General features: G+C 49.4%; 1 pseudogene; it reads right to left on the bottom strand.

Moving 5' to 3' along the window:
- Positions 1-7,345: 7,345 nt before the first annotated feature.
- On the bottom strand, positions 7,346-17,514 carry LOC125547230 (B3 domain-containing protein Os03g0619600-like; annotated as a pseudogene).
- Between the last annotated feature and the right edge of the window lie 1,418 nt (positions 17,515-18,932).

An 18,932-nucleotide genomic window follows, 5' to 3' on the forward strand; every position in this document is an offset into this window, starting at 1 on the left:
GTGGTGACGATCTTGATGTTCTACTGTCGCAGGGCTTCGCTTAAGCACCGCTACAATATGATCGAGGTGGAATATGGTGGCAGGGGGCACCGCACACGGCTAAGGAACGATCTCAAGGATCAACTTGTGTGTCCTAGGGTGCCCCCCTGCCTCCGTATATAAAGGAGCCAAGGGGGAGGGGGCGGCCGGCGAAGGAGGGCATGCCAAGGGAGTCCTACTCCCTCTGGGAGTAGGATTCCCCCCCCCCCCCAATCCTAGTTGGAATAGGATTCCTCGAGGGGGGAAAGAGAGAGAGGGGGCCGGCCACCTCTCCTTGTCCTAATAGGACTAGGGGAGGGGGGAGGCGCGCGGCCCACCTTGGGCTGCCCCTTTCTCCTTTCCACTAAAGCCCACTAAGGCCCATATAGCTCCCGGGGGGTTCCGGTAACCTCCCGGTACTCCGGTAAAATCCCGATTTCACCCGGAACACTTCCGATATCCAAACATAGGCTTCCAATATATCAATCTTTATGTCTTGACAATTTAGAGACTCCTCGTCATGTCCATGATCACATCCGGGACTCCGAACAATCTTCGGTACATCAAAATGCATAAACTCATAATAACTGTCATCGTAACGTTAAGCGTGCGGACCCTACGGTTCGAGAACAATGTAGACATGACCAAGACACGTCTCCGGTCAATAACCAATAGCGGGACCTGGATGCCCATATTGGCTCCTACATATTCTACGAAGATCTTTATCGGTCAGACTGCATAACAACATACGTTGTTCCCTTTGTCATCGGTATGTTACTTGCCCGAGATTCAATCATCGGTATCCAATACCTAGTTCAATCTCGTTACCGGCAAGTCTCTTTACTCGTTCCGTAATACATCATCCCGCAACTAACTCATTAGTTGCAATGCTTGCAAGGCTTATGTGATGTGCATTACCGAGAGGGCCCAGAGATACCTCTCCGACAATCGGAGTGACAAATCCTATTCTCGAAATACGCCAACCCAACATCTACCATTGGAGACACCTGTAGAGCTCCTTTATAATCACCCAGTTACGTTGTGACGTTTGGTAGCACACAAAGTGTTCCTCCGGCAAACGGGAGTTGCATAATCTCATAGTCATAGGAACATGTATAAGTCATGAAGAAAGCAATAGCAACATACTAAACGATCGGGTGCTAAGCTAATGGAATGGGTCATGTCAATCAGATCATTCAACTAATGATGTGACCTCGTTAATCAAATAACAACACCTTGTTCATGGTTAGGAAACATAACCTTCTTTGATTAACGAGCTAGTCAAGTAGAGGCATACTAGTGACACTAAGTTTGTCTGTGTATTCACACATGTATTATGTTTCCGGTTAATACAATTCTAGCATGAATAATAAACATTTATCATGATATAAGGAAATAAATAATAACTTTATTATTGCTTCTAGGGCATATTTCCTTCAATTTCTCCTTTCCACTAAAGCCCACTAAGGCCCTCATCACATCATTCTCCTAATGATGTGATCCCGTTAATCAAATAACAACTCTTTTGTTTATGGTTAGGAAACATAACCATCTTCGATTAACGAGCTAGTCAAGTAGAGGCATACTAGTGACACTTTGTTTGTCTATGTATTCACACAAGTATTATGTTTCCGGTTAATACAATTCTAGCATGAATAATAAACATTTATCTTGATATAAGGAAATAAATAATAACTTTATTATTGCCTCTAGGGCATATTTCCTTCAGCAGCACCGTCATCGCAAATGTTGGAAGCGCTGTCAGCACGCTACGGACGAGGATTCTACGACCAGCAAGATTCATAAGCCTACCCTTCCATCCCGCGAGGTGAGCCCTAATTCTATCGAGGAGGAAATGAAGGTGCACTAAACGAATTCTACTAGTGGAAACCGGGAGGCCTAGGTAAGTCATTGGGAATCCCACAATGGTGCCGCCGAAACTATGCAGCACGTTAGTGATGTCTATACTGTTGCACCTAATCAGGGCCACCGAGGATTTGCTTTGGTTTAGGCGAAGACCAGAGACGTCCCCGAAAAGATTGAGCAGATGTAGCAGCGAGTCTACCTCCTCTCTGATTGGGTTGTCAAAGATCACAGCGTCGTCGGCATAGAGGCTAATCCTCATGCTGGCACCTCTTCCTGGCAGGGAAGAGAAGATGCCAAGATTTACAGAAGCGTCGAGGAAGCGGTAGAGGGGGTCGAAGGCGATGGTGAACAGTAGAGGGGAGAGTGGATCGCCTTGCCTCAGGCCCTGCAAGTGGCAAATGGCCTGCCCCGCATCACCATTTAACAAACAGGAGGATGTCGCCGTGGAGAGGAGAATGGAGATCCAGTTTCTCCATCTAGCGGGGAAGCCTAGACGTTGAAGTAGTTCTAGAAGACAATCCCAAGATATGGAGTCGAACGCTTTTTCTATGTCTAATTTGAAGAGCAGAGCAGGCTTGTTTCTTCCGTGAAGAGATTTTACGCATCCTTGCACGTATAGATAACTATCATGAATACATTTTCCTTTTTGGAAAGCCGATTGCGCAGGGGATATGATCTGAGGAATGATCGCGGCCAGCCTCATAGATAGGACTTTGGCAATCAGCTCCGCCACCGAGCCCATCAAACTTAGGTCTGAAATGCTTCACTTCCCGTGCACCTTCTTTTTTAGGTAGCAGCATGATGAAGGCCTTGTTCAGCTCAGAAAAGTTTGTGTTGATCGCCCGATAGAATTTTGAGAAGGCAGCCATGATGTCGTCTTTGATGATGCTCCAGCATGAACGGAAGAACTGGCCAGTGTATCCGTCGGGGCCTGGAGCTTTTTCTGCCGGGGAGCTCATAATGGCTGCCCAAACCTCCCCCTCTAAGAACGGGTTATCTAAGCCCAAATCTGTCACAATAGGTAACTGAAGCTGATCCCAATTGATTGTGAGAAGCTGGTTTTTCCTTGTGCCCAACTGGTTTGAAAAATGTTTGAAAATCTCTTGGGCCTTCTCCTGGTGCTGGGTTAAGACCTCCCCTCCTTTAGTTTGCAGAGAGTGTATATAATTTTTCCTCCTTCTGTTGTTGCACTTTGCGTGGAAGAATTTTGTGCTGGCATCTCCGGCCCTAATCCATAGCACCCGGGAGGCCTGTCTTCTTCTAGCTCTCTCAATTGCCGCAAGACCGAGCACTCTGGTTTTGAGCATTTTCCTTAGTGCAAATTCTTCCTGGGTGAGCTGCCTATTCTCTTGGGCGATGTCTAATCTTAAAATGACTTCATTTGCTATATGGAACTACATCTTGGCCTTGCTGAATAGTGATTTGCTCCAGATCCTTAAATCCTTTGCAGTTCTCTGTAGTTTCACCTTCAGTCTGATGTAAGGACAGTCATGGGAGACTAGTTTGTTCCATGCATGCATCACCGTTTCTTGGAAGTGTGGAAACTTGGGCCAGTGGTTTTCAAACTTGAATCTTGCTGGTCTCGGTGGGCTAGCACAAGGGGAGAGGAGCAGCGGGCATGATCCGAGAAGGATGTGGATGCTGCATTCAGCATGAAACCATTGTGCAAAGCCTCCCACTCTACATTGCAGAAGAACTTATCGATGTTGCAGAAGGTTGGGTTCTCTCTTTCCTTGCTCCAAGTGAATCTTCTGTTATGGCATTTGATTTCCTTTAAGCCCGCAATATCTAAAGCTTTTCTGAACCTTCCCATAAGCCTCCTGTTCAGGTTAGAGTTGCTTTTGTCTCTAACTTCATAAATCATGTTGAAATCTCCTATGATCAGCCCCGGCTCTCCCGCTGGTGGTGCAATGCTGGCCATCTCAAAAAAGAACTCCTCCCTAATGGCTTCTTCAGCCGGCCCGTATGCCGTTGACAGCCAGTACTGAACATTGCTGCTTAATTCAGTGACCTTGACCATGATGGTGAATCTACCAATGAAGTGTGATTCGATGCGAACTACAACTTTGTTCCAGAAAATTGCAACGCCACCCCTTGTCCCCAGGGCCGGGAGAACCACACAACCCTGCAGGAGCTGTCCTCCTACCTCACGCGTGATTTCTGAAGACCAGACATCTATCTTTGTTTCTTGCAGCGTCAGGATGGCTGTTTTGTAAGTAGCAGCAGTTTCACGAATGGCCTCCCGTTTGGCCGGCGCATTTAGCCCTCTAACATTCCAAGACATTATGATGCAATGATTCCTAATCATTTGGACACGATGATATGCTCCGTCGACTAACATTACTAAAACATGGGGTACAACACACCACCGATCGGTCCGGGGGGCGACGGCGGCCACCAACAGGCCTAAAACCCCATCGTCGTCTGCCTCGCAACATGATCCTAGAACTACACATGGAAGAGAAACCTAGCTCGAACTGGCATAGGGCCAGCCGTTGACGAAGCCTACAAACTACATAACACATGAAGAACTACTGGGCCGCATTGGCCGCACCATCAGGACCGAGCATGTCGGCCGCGATCTTCAGAGCATCAACATTCAGGCTTGTTAGGCGCGCAATGGTGGCTATGTCTTCCACGGTCAGTGGCTCGTTAAACTTCTTGATCAAAGCAGCCGCAGCATCCGGGGTCATCTTGTCCTTTGGTCCCATCTTGCCGAGTTCTTGCACCGGCCTTAATGCTGCCCTCTGCGAGACCGGCACGGAGGAGGCAGCTGATGCCTGCCGAGCGCTGCGCCTTAAAGGAGTAGAAAAAGCTCTTGACTTGGGCGGGGCGGAGGTGCAGGCAGGCTTTGGGGTGGGGAGGACAGGAGCTTGGACCGTCTTGAAGAGCTGTTGCACGTCATCTTCAGAGGCTGGATGGGGTTGCGCTGAATCGCCCTCTAGGCTTGCCTGGAGCTGCAGGTGGTTGACCTTGTGCGTGACAGCCTCAATCTGGAACTGAACTGCTACAGGAGTGGGTTGGTTGATGCAGGGCAGAACATCAGGCAGCAGGGCAAGCGGCAGGTGGTCTTCCTTCGTCATCTGCTCGGTCGGGTCGTCTTTGTCGCTGAAGGGGAGCGGGTTGGCAAGCGCCTCCAACATTGCATTCTCGAACTCCAGTTGCATGCAGTCTGACCGGGGTGGTTGGGAGAGGGCGCGTCCCGAGTCGGAGAAGGAGAAAAAAAGTGGTGATCGGGTCGGTCTCCGGCGACGGCGGCGGGGGGGGGGGGGGGGGCGTGGCTGCAGCGGCAGGGGGGTCGCCCGCGGCACCGTCTTCGGGGATGATGGCAGGGCAGCGCGCTCCACAGAGCGGCCGCGACACCCTTGGTGGCATCGCGAGGCAGGGGTCCGGCTCCTCCGGCGCGGCGCCTCCGCGGCCGGGGCCTTGGCGCTGGACAGCCGGACACGGCCGAGGAACGCGTCCTTATAGGACCGGCCGCGGTTGCCCTGGTCGTCGCCGTCGTGGTTGCGGCGCTCTCCGAGGGAGGGGAAGCTGCTGCAGACGGAGGAGGACACGCGAGGCACAGAGCGCCTGGCCCTGCTCTGCCCGTCCTCCACGCCGGACACCCAGGCTCCGAGCGGGGGAGGGGGCGGGTGTCTTCGTCTTCCGAGGAGGGAAGCCCGCTCTGCCCCGAGTGCGAGACCAGATTCCAATCCTCCACGTGGTCCCCGTGGATCAGCAGGTCATAGCGATGGACGCCCGGCGGGGGAGGAACGTTGCGATCCGGCGGGGAGAAGCCGATGATCTCGTCGACGTGGCCAGCACCACGCTTGAGCACCCACAAAGCCCTCTTGGTCGGGATGTGCGCCACGTCCCAGGCCCACAGCCAGCACGCGAACGTCTCGGTGTGGCCACGCTCGTACGTGCAGCTGTCGAGCCTGTCGATGCGGCTGAAGTCGCCGAACACGTTGTTCGCCCCTCCAAACTCCAGAGCTGCATGGGCAGGTTCTTGACGACGATGCAGACGTGGAGGGACAGCTTCAGGAGGGCCGCATGGTCGTCCGGGCTCCAGGCGCGGATGAAATACTTGCAGCCGTCCACCTTGATGACGCCGCGGCGGACCGCGTTGTCACGGTGCGCCGGCAGGTCAAAGTGCACCAGGAAGGCCTCGCGGTGGTGGGCGGTGATGCAAAGCTGGTGCGGCAGGGTGCGGAGCTGCTCGTCGATGGCCTTCCCCACCGCCATGGGGCTTGTGGCATGGGCTCGATCCGCAGCCGTGAGGGTGACCGCGTGCTGTCGGAGGATGTACTCCGCGTGCTCTAGGGCCGGCGTGGCAAGCACCATCTTGTGGCTCTCACGAGGCCGCCATGCCGGATCCACGTGGGAGAAGCTAGCCATGGGAGGAGCTTAGTGGAGAGGGGCCGACGGAGGCGGCAGGGGGGAGGGGGGTCGAAGCAGAGGCGATCCTGCACCGGCACCTGTGCTGTCGCCGGCTTGGATCCAGCGGGGGCGGCCCCTCCTGGGCTGCAGGAGCGGCTGGGACACTCTTTGGCGAAGTGGCCTTGGCGCTCACGGGAGATGCATCGCAGCGGGTCGCGGCAATATTTGCGCCGGTGGTGCTTGCTCAGGCATCGAAAGCACCTCCCACGGAAGCGCCTTAAGAAGGCCTCGCGGCCGGGCGAAGGCATGGAGGCGCGCCCGCAGTTCGAGCAAGGAGCCCCTGAGCGCCTACTATTGCCCGCCGGCCCCTTGCTGGCTCGCCGGTTTTTGCGCGACAGGACCTGAACCCAACCCCCCGCCTCCTCCAGAGGGGGGGAATGACAAGGTTTGATGGCGCAACGATGATGGATTTAAGGCGCTGGGTCCCGGAGGAGGGCGGAGGCAACAGATCTACCGGTCCGGAGGGAGGGGCAGCGTTTGAGGACTCACCTCGGAGCAGAAGACGCGGCGAAAGGCCCGGATCTGACAGCCGGCCAGCCGGGAGAGCACGCTTGCAACCGAGGCATGCGACGGACCACCGGGAGAGGGGATGCAGGAGCCGGGTGCAGGGGGGGAGCCGGGCTGGTGCTCCTACTACAGCTTGGCCTACGGGCCCGAGCCATGAAGGCTGGTGGGTGGCTGCCGCGGCCGGAGTGGCACGCGGCGCGGGGAAGGGGCGGAGCGGCTTTCGTCGCGATGAGTTCGACCTACCTGTTATGTACTAAGTGATAAATATAGTAAAGAGGTAATTAAGATTGATGAAATGACATTTTATCCATCGAAAAAAAGAAAAAAAATGGCATTTTATTAGTGGCGGGCACACTCTAGCTCCCGTCACTGATACTTGGGCAATCTGGTATGGTCAAAATGGCGCATACTGATTGACCGAGGTGACCATCCTACAGACTTCCCGTCCATCCATTTTTCTGTTTCTCTCATCCATCTGCCTACCGAACCCCTCTCCCTCTGCCGAGCACCTCAATATCTCCCAAGCTCCCTCTCAGTGCCTCGGGCTACATAGGCGCTCTACGTAGGTGAATGCACGGCAAGCGCCGGTCCGTGCGGTGATGTCTTGGCTTAATGCACATGGAGTTTTCATGAATGCTCCGATGCTCCGATGCGGCGGCGAAGAAGTGACCAATTCGGTCAATTTGGAGGCGAGCAGTCGTGGAACCGGAGGCGGGGGCGGAGGAGCAGCTGAATCCGGCAGCGGGGCGGCAGACACGACGACGACCGGCCGGGTGGGGCAAAACCAGGGCGGCGGCATTGCGGCGACGGGGGAATTGGGGACGATGGTCGCGCCGGCGAAGGCCCCGATGGGGTGGGCGGCTGTGGCGCAGGAGGCAGCGGGGTCGGCGGGTGGCGGGAATGAGACTAATGGGCAGACAGAAAAAATGAAACGGTTGGGCAGTTGACGCGCGACTGCCGTTTTTACATCTCCTGTGGATGGAGGTGTATATTTGCATCAGGAAGTGTTATAGTTTACATCTTCGGGAGGCAAAGATGTAAATATTTTTGCATCTACATCATCATCTGCTGGAGAAGTGTTTCTAGGCTCTAAAGATGCAAAAATTAGGTATTTTTATATCTACGTCTTCTGTTGAAATGCTCTAAGTCTTTTTTTTTTTACGGGAAGAAAAAAATGCTCTAAGTCTCCACACACAATCAAAAAGTAAAAGCATACATCCGAGCACCAAAGCGCCGGGACCAAAAAAATTAAGGCACCCCCGTGAAGCATGGCCGACGCACCGGCCACGGAAAGTGACGATACTCATCGACCCGGGAACAATTCATGAGAGGTGCCCGGCATAACCTGTCACAACGGATCCGGAAAAGAAAGGATACTCCGTCGACCGGGCAACGCTTAACGAGGAGCGCCCGGCATAGCCCAACTGCATGGCCATCCAAACCCGACGCCGGAAACACGCATACAAGCGCAACGGAGAAACACCCGTGGCAACAAAGAAACTGGGAATGCGAACGTGAAGACGAAAAAAATTACCAGAAGTAGGGTGAACCATCTATATTCGACAAGAACAGCAAAGCAACGAGAAATACTTACATCATGGTGAAGGATAAATAGCGAAGATCATCCAACTAACAGATTTTGCGGTGACCAATACACAAGAACAAACGACAATTCAGGGCGGCCGACGATACCTTTATGCCGACGCTGCACTAGCGACAACACCGAATCCTCCATCCGCCAACCCTGTCTTCCTGCTGCCTCGCCAATCCTGAACACGTGAGGATGGCTGAGCCGCCAAAAATGAACGCTATGATGCGAGCGTGCGCCGCGTCCAGCCGACGGCATAAAAAAAAACTTGCACGAAAACGCAACCGCCTTAAGGAAAAGACCAAAAAGTCCACAGAACACCCCGACCGGGAATACCCGGACTCGCGTCGTAACAGCCGGGTCCGCTTGGCAGCGTGTATGCCCCATGCCGGGCTTTGAGCCGGTTTGCCATACGGCTTGGGCTAATAGCACGCGCGGCGTCAATACACACTCTTGTGGGGCCAACGGAATAACACATGCCAAAATCACTAATAGTAATTGAAGAGTACTTCTCCCAAAGGTCACTCCCATCTTCCGAGATTGCAACAGGTGGCGCTCTGCATGTGCGTCGCTTGTCGCAACCTAAGAGTTTTCTCATCTTTTCGTAGATTCGTTTACTCAAAAAAAAATTATCTCTTAAACCGTGTGTCCAAATCTTATACCGTTTTTATCGTTGAATTCCTCGCGTCGAGATCTTCAAAACTACATCCCCTATTGATAGCTTTTGAAGAACTTTTTTTCACAAAACAATAGGACGAATAAATTGAATCGGAAGCACTATTTTTTCCTTTCCGAAGAAGGCTCGGCAGCAAATCCGTGCCTAATTAAACCCGTGCCTCTCACGAAAGGAAAAAAACAAATTTTTTACGTTTCCGACAAGCGCGGTCATGCCTCTCGCGAAAACAAATCCGTGCCTCCCGCGGAAGAAAAAATAATCAATTTTTTTCTGTTTCCAAGAGGCACAGTCATGCCTCTCTCGAAAGCAAATCCGTGCCTCTCGAGAAAGCAAAACCATGCCTCTCGCGAAGGAAAAAAACAAGTTTTTTTGGTTTCCGAGAGGAACGGCTCCTCTTGCCGAAGCAAATCTGTGCCTCTTGCGAAAGCAAAACCATGCCTCTTGCAAAAGGAGAAAAAATGAAACATATTTTTTTTCGTTTCCAAGACGAACGGGCGTGGCTCCATCGGAAGCAAATCCTTGCCTCTCGTGAACAAAAAAGTGCGTTTTTCACGAATTTTTTTAATGTTATTTTGGTCCAAAAGCTAAGAAAGACCGGTGGAAAAGCAAAAGGCCGAAAAAGAGAAAAAAAAACCATCTTAAAAGCCAAAAACACGTGCGAAAAAAACTGCAGGGAGCGCCAAATTGCGCGCCCTCACCCACCTCAACTGATCGTTGGGGAGGCTCACGAAGGAGAGCTCCTTCATTAGTTGCTCCCACAGGCTGGCCCCATGGGCAAGCTGGCACCGCGAGCGCAGGGCATGACCCTGCTGGACTGAGCTAACTGGCTTGGCTTGAGGCCAACAGTCCTGTCTGGTTGGCCTCACATGCGAGCTTGCACTGCGAACGCGACGTGGGATAGGGCGGCATGAGCGAACCAACCCGGCACGGGTCCGGCTTGGCTGACAAGATGGTCCCACGCACGAGATGGTGTTGTGGATGCGGTGCAGGGCTCGGCTAGCCCTAGCAAACAAGGCCGACATAAGACTCCTCTGCGCGAGCCAGCATAAGACGGCGTGATGCACACCCTGCCTCTCATGATAGAACTAGCTCGGCGTGGGAGCTAGATGTCGCGAGCCGGTCTACGCGGCGCGGCACACGACTTACCTATGCGACCAAACCAACCTGACATGGGGCGAACACACCGACGGATGGGTCAGCCTGGCCCACCGCGCAGAAGACAGTGCACGGGATCTCGCATGCGAGTGTGCCGAAAAAACCCACACGATCGTGGCCCCGGGCGCGCCCGTGGTCCACCCATCATGAACCCCCCACACAAGCAACCCTAGTGCGCGTTGTTCATCCAGATTGAATGGTGCGAAGAGCCCCATGGAGGTTCCGGTGGCACACTTGCGCGAAGCAGATGTCGTGAAGGCTCTCGGGAGGCAGGTATTTCAACATCCTTTATGGGAGTAATAACTAGCAAGCTAGTGGGACTGGCAATATCAGTAGTCCTCAAGAAGTTTTGCATCGGTGTGTAGGTGTTGATTATTGCTTGTGTTACTAAGCTCCTGTTGGTTCGATAAACCTTGAGGTCACCTGAGAAATATAGCTGCTTGCTACAAACCTAGCACTTGGGGGTAGGGGGTGGGGCAACACCTTTCTAGTTCAGTGTAAGCAGCTGTCTCCATGGAGGGAGCCAGATCTGGGCACAGACTGAGCATGGTAGCCCACCCTGACCGCTATGTCGTCCGTGCCACCATACCGCGTTGCTCGCCAGTACCTTTGTCCCGCACTACCATCCCCCAACTGTGGCCACAGGTACCGCCGCCACAAGGAGCCAAAACTGGCGCTAGAGCTCCCCAAACAGTGCGGCATGAGTCCTAGACGCCAGATGAGTGCCACGCCAGGACGAGAGTTGGTGGAACTTCCCCCGGCGCCACATCGGCTTCTATAGGCGAAGACCTCCAACGGCGGTGGAAGGAGGATGAGGAGAGGTGGGAGAGGTGTCGGTAACGGCTAGGGTTTCTCCCGGGCTGCCCACGGAGGGGCACCGAAGTCTCCTTGACGTGCCTTTCTTCACTTGCACATCCAACAAATTACCATTTTTAGAACCAATATGCAAACAATCGTCCGGTTTAAATTGATAAAGCCACAAGAATACCATCAATGTAATATATTTTTTATTAGTTTTTGCTCAAGGTCGTGTGATGCGAATAGCCAAACCGTGAATTCATTGGGCGATGGCATAGTGAGATTGATCATATCAATGTATTATATTTATATTACTAAAACAGAAGACAAATAAGTCACCACAGTCGACAACATAGACTAAGTTATTTGATCCATTAATCATGTCGTGCGTCTAGAGTATAATGTCTTGGATTGCATCTCAACTATATGAAGTAAACACAAGATAAACAAGCCACCACATATGACCACATAGACTAAGTTATCTGATCTGTTAATCGTGCCGTGGGTCCTGATTATAACGGCTCTGATTGCATCTCAATTATATTAATTAAACAAAAAGACAAACAAACCACCACGTTTCAACAACATAGACTACAGACTAAATTATCATATTCTGGACAGGAGATAGATAGGAAGAACCTTCTTCTTTCTATAGGAAGCCGTCACGGCCACGTCTTCTTGACCAAGACACAAACCCTAATCAAACTCAACAAAACACATTAAATTGAAGTAGGAACCTTCTGCTGGCAAGGTTGGGATCCACCAAGCCTCCAAAGTCCTATGGCCACCAGAGACAAGGTAGATCTGTGGGAGGCAGATGAAACCTAGTCGCTTGTTCACTTGATTGCGAGACAAAGAGGTGATTGGGTGACGATGATTCGAGGATGAATTATGGGACCGAGATCAATGGAGTACACAACACAGATACCAGTCCTTTTGTGTGTCTATGCCTATACAAATCGGTACTACCATGTTCCGTTAAAACAAAATCAGTACTAGCATGTAGTCCAAACCATACATATTTATATGCCTTTTTTTATTAATCTAAGTTGTTGATTTCAGTGGTTAAACGAAAATTAATGGATTAAATAATTCTGTTTGTGTAGAATAATGCGTTGGTTTGATTGCCTTTTGATTTAATATAATAGAACCCTCTAATATTAACAAGTAGTTTGCAATGATTATAATTGTTATAAAAGGGGTTGCAATGCATTTGTATTTCCTTTTTTATACAAAAATGCATTTGTACGTTCTCAATTCATGAAAGAGTGGAACTTCATTTATCGTTGCACCCGAACACCCATAAACATGCAAAAAACATACATTAACAAGTCCTTCTAAATTGACCATCCAACAACATATAGCAAAGCACTGACAGAGTCACTGAGATGACCTCTGACGATAGAAAATAAACAAGTTCATTCTTCTCCGACTCATTTGGAAATAAATCACTTAGTTGTTCACTTAACAGATTCTAGATAATCAGAGTAGCAACAGCGCAACGATGCCTCAAGCTAAGCACTTCTTACGGCGAATGATGTGGACCATCATCTTCAGCGTCTCTTCATTCCGCATCAGCTTGAAGAGGCAGAGGTCATCCACCTGTAGATGGTTGTCACGGGAGAAAGACGTCCATCCTTTAGCGATCGTTGCGCGATGACTTCCTAGTCGCAGCTCTGTGTGCCACCTCCTGTTCTTCCCCTCCCGCTGAAGCACCAAAGTCATCACATTCTTCTTTCCGTGATGCCCGGTGAAGTACTGTTTTTCAAGATACCTTGACACGTATTTCTTGCCCAAGGTCTGTTCAGGAAGGATGTTAGTGACGCAGATGCAGATATATACCAGAGTAATTTTTAGGCCAAGAGGCAGATGAAGTGGAGAAACTGACAGGCCACTACACAAAAACATACTATTGCCCTCATTTTGAACTTACGAGGTAGGGTGACTTGCAGAGACGAACACTGGTTTTGTTCATAACCGTGACGTAGATGGGCAGTTCCGATTTAATAGCATGGATTTTCTTCCATACTTTCTTCTCCTGCACATCTGTTAGACGAGGTCTGTCTGGTGGCACAAAAAGAGGCTCCCAAGCTTCCTCTGAATTGTAAGAATCTCCATGGTCTTCATCACCAGAAGATGAGATATCTCGAACTGACCAGGATAACAAAATAATCAGATAGAAAGAATGTGAATTGAAATTTGCCACATGAATTTTTGCTATGCCGCCATACCATCACTAGCTGGCTCCTCTTTAACATTGGCTGTCAAGACCATCTTTACACTTGGCCTTCCGCGGTTTGAGCCAGCGTCAGTTCTTTCCAGAGGGGAACGGTCAATGCTCGCTTTGATCACGACAATGACTGTTATTATTAATCTTCCATTCTTATCATTTGCCGTCGGTTGGAAGAGACAGATATCACCCTTCTTAACATGATTGTCACTGGCAAAGGAACCCCAATAAAGGCTGCACCGACCTGGATTACGCACGCCAGATGGCCTGATATGCAATCTGCACTTTCAAGCCTTGTTCTTACTAGGCAGCTGGAGTATCATACTTGTACTTTCACATGGAAAGTATTTGAGTGCATAATCCTTGGGTATTGCCTAATTGAAAAAGAGACAGAATGTAATTATGATAGCTGAAGCACTAAGGAGTTAAGAAGTTAACACTGTCACAAAGGCTAAATTGTTCTGATACATATGGCTTCAACTAATAATGTTGATTTAAGCATTTTGTTGCAAACATATGCTTCACACGTTCGAGTTAGAAACAAAACACTGACTTCCCTAAACAAATATCAAGACAATAAAATGTACATTGCTGCAGACAATGAGCAATTCAGTTATTATTGTTTAACAAAACACTGAGACTGCAGCTTTTCATTTTATTAACACAAATCAGCAAATTGCTCCTAACTGTCCCAACCTGACGAAACATGGAGACCGGGTCTGATGCAGATCGCTCCAGGCCACAACGATGAAGAGGCCAGTTGGTCCGGCGCAATCATCAACCCCAACTCCACCAGTGACATCGACGGACAGGCAGACTCCGATGAAGAGTAGAACATGGGCCACGTGCCCATATCCGACGAATAGTAGAAAAAGTAGGGTCCGACCATTTTGCTATGTAAAATTATTTGAATAATTATTGAAAATTTAGTGTCCATTTTTTATATGGTGACCCTAGTTAGATGTCCTCCACCCCTATTCCTGTCCGGGGATACGTCCGGACGTGTCCGCCAAAATTTAGTGATGTCCGTATTGGTGAACCGCCTTTGAGTTGTTCTTGGGGGGAGTGCGGATGAAGGAAATGCAAAGAGGAAGAAAATTACAAGGTGCAGGAAACATAATACGGATGGTGAAACGAATCGTACCAGAGTACCACGACCCGATTCTAGGTTGCTCTTTTTCATCTGAGCAACGAGCACCGGGATTCCAGGTCGAATTTTCCCTACAAGTGCTTGTATCTTTTTCTCCTGTGCTAGTGTAAGATCAGATTTTCCTGCTAAGACATAATCCTTTGATGGCATCCGAGGAACATGTAACTTCACAGACTCATAAGCAGATGGATTCTCTTCTGCAGTAAAAACAATTCTAGAGTAAGAGCACAAAGGGTAAGTGGGTAACTGATTTGACTTCAGAACAAACTTGACCTGAAAAATCCTTAGAAGTATAAGATACTGCAGGCGTATTGGCTGCTTTATAATAATGAGATGAGCCTTCCTTTGGGCACCTATCTGAATCTGATCCTTCCCCTGCTTGCGACTGAGTTGTGCCATCAATGCATGCTTTGTTCAGGAAATGAACTCTTACTACGAATTTTCTCTGCTCAACATTTGTCATTGGTTGGAAGAGGCAGATATCACCCTCCCTAACATGACTGTCACAGGTAAAGTTGTGCAAATAGAGGCTGCGCCGACCTGCATCAGACGCGCCGGATGGCCTTATGCGGAATGTGCATTTCCAATCCTTGTTCTTCCCAGGCAGTTGGAGCATGACAGTTGTATCTTCACATGGAAAGTGCTCGATTGCATAATCCTTTTGTATTATCTAATTGAGAAAAGGAACAGAATATGATGATACTGTTAAGCTTGTTATATCTCTGATAACTCAAGTAGTAAAGAGTTAAGAATCTAAAACTGTCACAAAGGCAACAATAGTGTTGATTTAGTTACGCATGTGTTTTTCGTTGCAAACATATCGTTCTGAGTTTTGAGTTAAAACCAAAATACTGACAGACTTAAATAGTATCACAACAAGATAATGTGTTGATACAGACAGCGAGCCATTTTCATACAAAATGTAGATGATAAAAGTTACTTACCAGGGTATGCCGTTCTATGTTTGACTTCTTCATCTGCACAACTAGCACTGTGAATCTAGGTTCAATTTTCTCTATAAGAGCATCTATTTTCACCTTCTGTGCTTTTGAAAGATAGCATTGCATTGATACGACATAGTTATTCGAAAGCGCTCGTTGATTAGCTGACTCCACAGAATTGTCTGCAGATAGACTGTCTTATGCTGTAAAACTGTTTCAACAGTAAGAAAACATGTGCTGCAGGGTGACTGACTAATCTGAGTAGATACTTAACCTGGTAATTCCTCAGACGAATAAGATCTTTCCTTCTGGCTTCCATCTGAATCGCATGGATTACTCATCTTGGATACGCCCTGTAAAACGAATCATATGTTATACCAGGTGGCTTTATTCCAAGGTGTTTGCATAACTAATTTGACACCCTGAAATTAGTCAAGATCAGTACGATGCCCTCTTCCAAATGCAAAAGCAGAGCTCAAGCCGTTCGCAATCTGTTTGATGCCATAAGACCTTTTGGTAGGATTTGATCATGCGCCCCAGTTTCGTTCGGAAGTCTTAACCAATCTTCCAATAGACTTTGTCAAAATTAAGGAACTTTGACTTACAACAAACCTAGAACTTCAATTAACATGAAATGGAAAGAGTAATTGAACAATATGCAGCATACTCTAATCAAGTGACAGTTATGCAACTGACAATTATATATGTGCTCCCTGGATATATGAAAAGTTGATGCAGCATCTACATATGCACTGCTATATGATTCCTAATAAATTCATTAGCTGTTTGTAAATTTATTTACTGTATAATTCAGGCATCTAATATCTGTTGTATGCATCAGAGCTTAATTTTGACTGCATATATACACTTTAACACTTCATCCTTGATTTGGGCAGCAGAATAAATCGGAAAGTGCAAACTTCCTAGAGGTGAAGAATTTAGAGAACTCGGATACCTGCTCCACGCGATGTTCCTCTGGCCCTGTTTGTGATGGTGCTTCCCCTTCTCGCTCTGCTCCCTGCTGTGCCAGAGGTCGAACCATGTACATGATGAGAAAACATGCAAATTTGGCATAGAAATAGTCTTTTCATCTGGGAAACTAGGCAACTGAAAATGACATATAATCAAGAATGCAACGAAAAGGAGGCAAGAAGATCCATGAATATTGAAGAATTTAGAGAACTCGGTTACCTGCTCCACGTTGTGTTCCTCTGCCCATTCCCCCTCTGATCCCTGCTGTGCCAGAGATGGAACCATGTACATGATGAGAAAACATGCAAATTCGCCATAGTAATAAAGTCTTTTCATGTGGGAAACTGGGTAAATGATTTGAAAATCATTTAACTAATTGAAAATAACATATAATCAAGAATGCAAGGAAAAGGAGGCAAGAAGATCCATGTCTCAAACTAAAGTGGGGTACATGGTCAAAGGGGGAAACAGAACTGTCATGAATATTGCGGGAAAGAGAGCAACTAAACACTACAGAATTGAAGAAGAGAATACGCATGACTAAAATTCAAGCAAAGAGTGAACTATGGCAGAAAAAGCTTACCAAGGTATTGCGACTGTCGCCGCTGGTCCCGTACAAGGTGTTGCCACTGTCGCTGCTGCTGTTGCCTGACGAAACGCAATGAAGTCTTCCTTCACTTATTCTTACACAAGCTACAATTACGTACTGAGAGCAAGACAAAGAAGGGCGTACTGGCATCGTCGTCGTGCTGGTAGTCCCTGCGGCACATGCTCCCGTCGAACACCTTCACGGTGAGCACGTCGTGGCCGTCGTGGCTTAAGACTAGGAAGTGCCCGAGCCGAAGATCATGAGCCTGGGCGAACTGCTTCCACCCATGACCCAGGTAGATGTGGCCCTCCGCGTCGAGCAGTACATCCACGTCCCACAAGAGGCGCCGGCGCCCAGCCTCCCGGAGCTTCATTTTTCGTGGCTCACGGCCGTAGAGCATCTTGGCGAATTTCTGTGGCAGCCTCTGCGAGAAGGATTAAGGGCGAAGTGTTGAACCAACCAAACGGATTCATGACAAAAAATCAAAGCTTAGAAACAGAAAAGAAAGACGAAACAGTAGGGAGAGATTGTGCAACTAGGATGTTTTGTACCAGCTTCTTTAGCGAATTTGGGAGCATGATCGTAAAGAACTCGAAATCCATGATGCCTTAGAAGTAGCAGAATGTGTGAAGGAAATGGAAGCCCGGTTTTAAGCTGTTTAGTAAAGGAGCAGGAGCGTCAAGGGACTGGAGGTTTAAACACGGGCCAAAAGTATATGTAGTTATTTACCAAGGAAGCGGCACCCTAAGCGTCAATTGCATGCTGACTTCTCATGTTCCCTTGGCATTACTCTGAGAAGTCTCTTCTTATTCCCGAGGTATTAATAAGCAGAAAGTAGTGGCTAACTGCTCGCTGCCGCATGGTGGACGGAACGCGACAGAGGTAACCATGGTGAACGGAGGGAAACAACGGATGAGTTCCAGTACACTATCCGTCACCACGTACGTTCAGGAATGGCAGGAACACTTGGTGCCAAAGGAGAAGGAAAAAGTCCCAACACAAGGCCAGTGGAAGCCACCACCACAGGATGTTGCAAAAATTAACGTGGACGGTGCATTTGATGCCAGGTCAAAACATGGGGGTTGGGGTATATATGCGTATGATATGTAGAAACTGGGACTGTGAAATTCAGCTGGCTGCGACGGGATCGGCGGCAGTTCTTCATGCGGAAGTTCTTCATGTCTCAAGGGTGTGTAACAAGCCGGCACATATGTTGGCGGCACCTTTGATCATGATGTTCATCGTGTTCGGTTCGCTGACTACCCTGTTGATGTAACCCGTGTTGTAACCGGTGATACTGTCGTGTCTTAAATGGAAAACATGTGTTCCATGTTAGAAAAAAAACTGAAAACAGCCCGCGTCGCTCCCTCCCTAGGCGACACGGGTGGTGACTACACATCTCGCCGACGCCTCCCTCCTCCACCCTCCCTCCCCCTTTGTCATTGCCGGTGGTCTCCAACGGGCAAAGCCCGTGCGGATCCGACGGCGGCAGGGCTTGTTTCTTGTCACTGGCCAGCGCTGCTAGCGAGCAGCGGAACTCGTGGCGTCGTTCTCGGTGGTGGTCGACCAACTAGTGGTCGGAGCTCCGGTGTGGGGCTGCGTCCTTGCGGTGCTTGAGTGCCTACGCCCTGCAGGCACGACAGTGGTGGCAGAGCTGGATCTAGGCCCGGATGCAACGAGTATTGCAGTGTTGTTGGCGGCGGCTACTCGGCGAGGTTCGTCGGGCTACAACGCCTTGGGGCAGCAGCTAGGAGGTGTGGGAGTTTGGAAGAAGACCATGTCACGTCTTTATGCCGGGACCAGCGATGGCGGCTGTTGTGACCGTAGTTGACCTTTTTGGAGGCATCGCTGCTTTGCTGCCAGACCCCTCCCATGCGGATCCAGTCATCTCGGTCTATATGGGGAAACCCTTGATCTTGTATGATCGGACGATGGCGGCGCCATGGCGTCGAATTCCCTCTTGAGGGCTTTGTCTTTAGAGCTCGGCATCGGCGAGCGGGGCCAGTGGATGACAGCGGTT

The sequence above is a fragment of the Triticum urartu genome, chromosome 3A (genome assembly GCF_056163025.1).
Source record: "Triticum urartu cultivar PI428250 chromosome 3A, HENAU_Tu73, whole genome shotgun sequence".
In the NCBI taxonomy this organism is placed as follows: domain Eukaryota; kingdom Viridiplantae; phylum Streptophyta; class Magnoliopsida; order Poales; family Poaceae; genus Triticum; species Triticum urartu.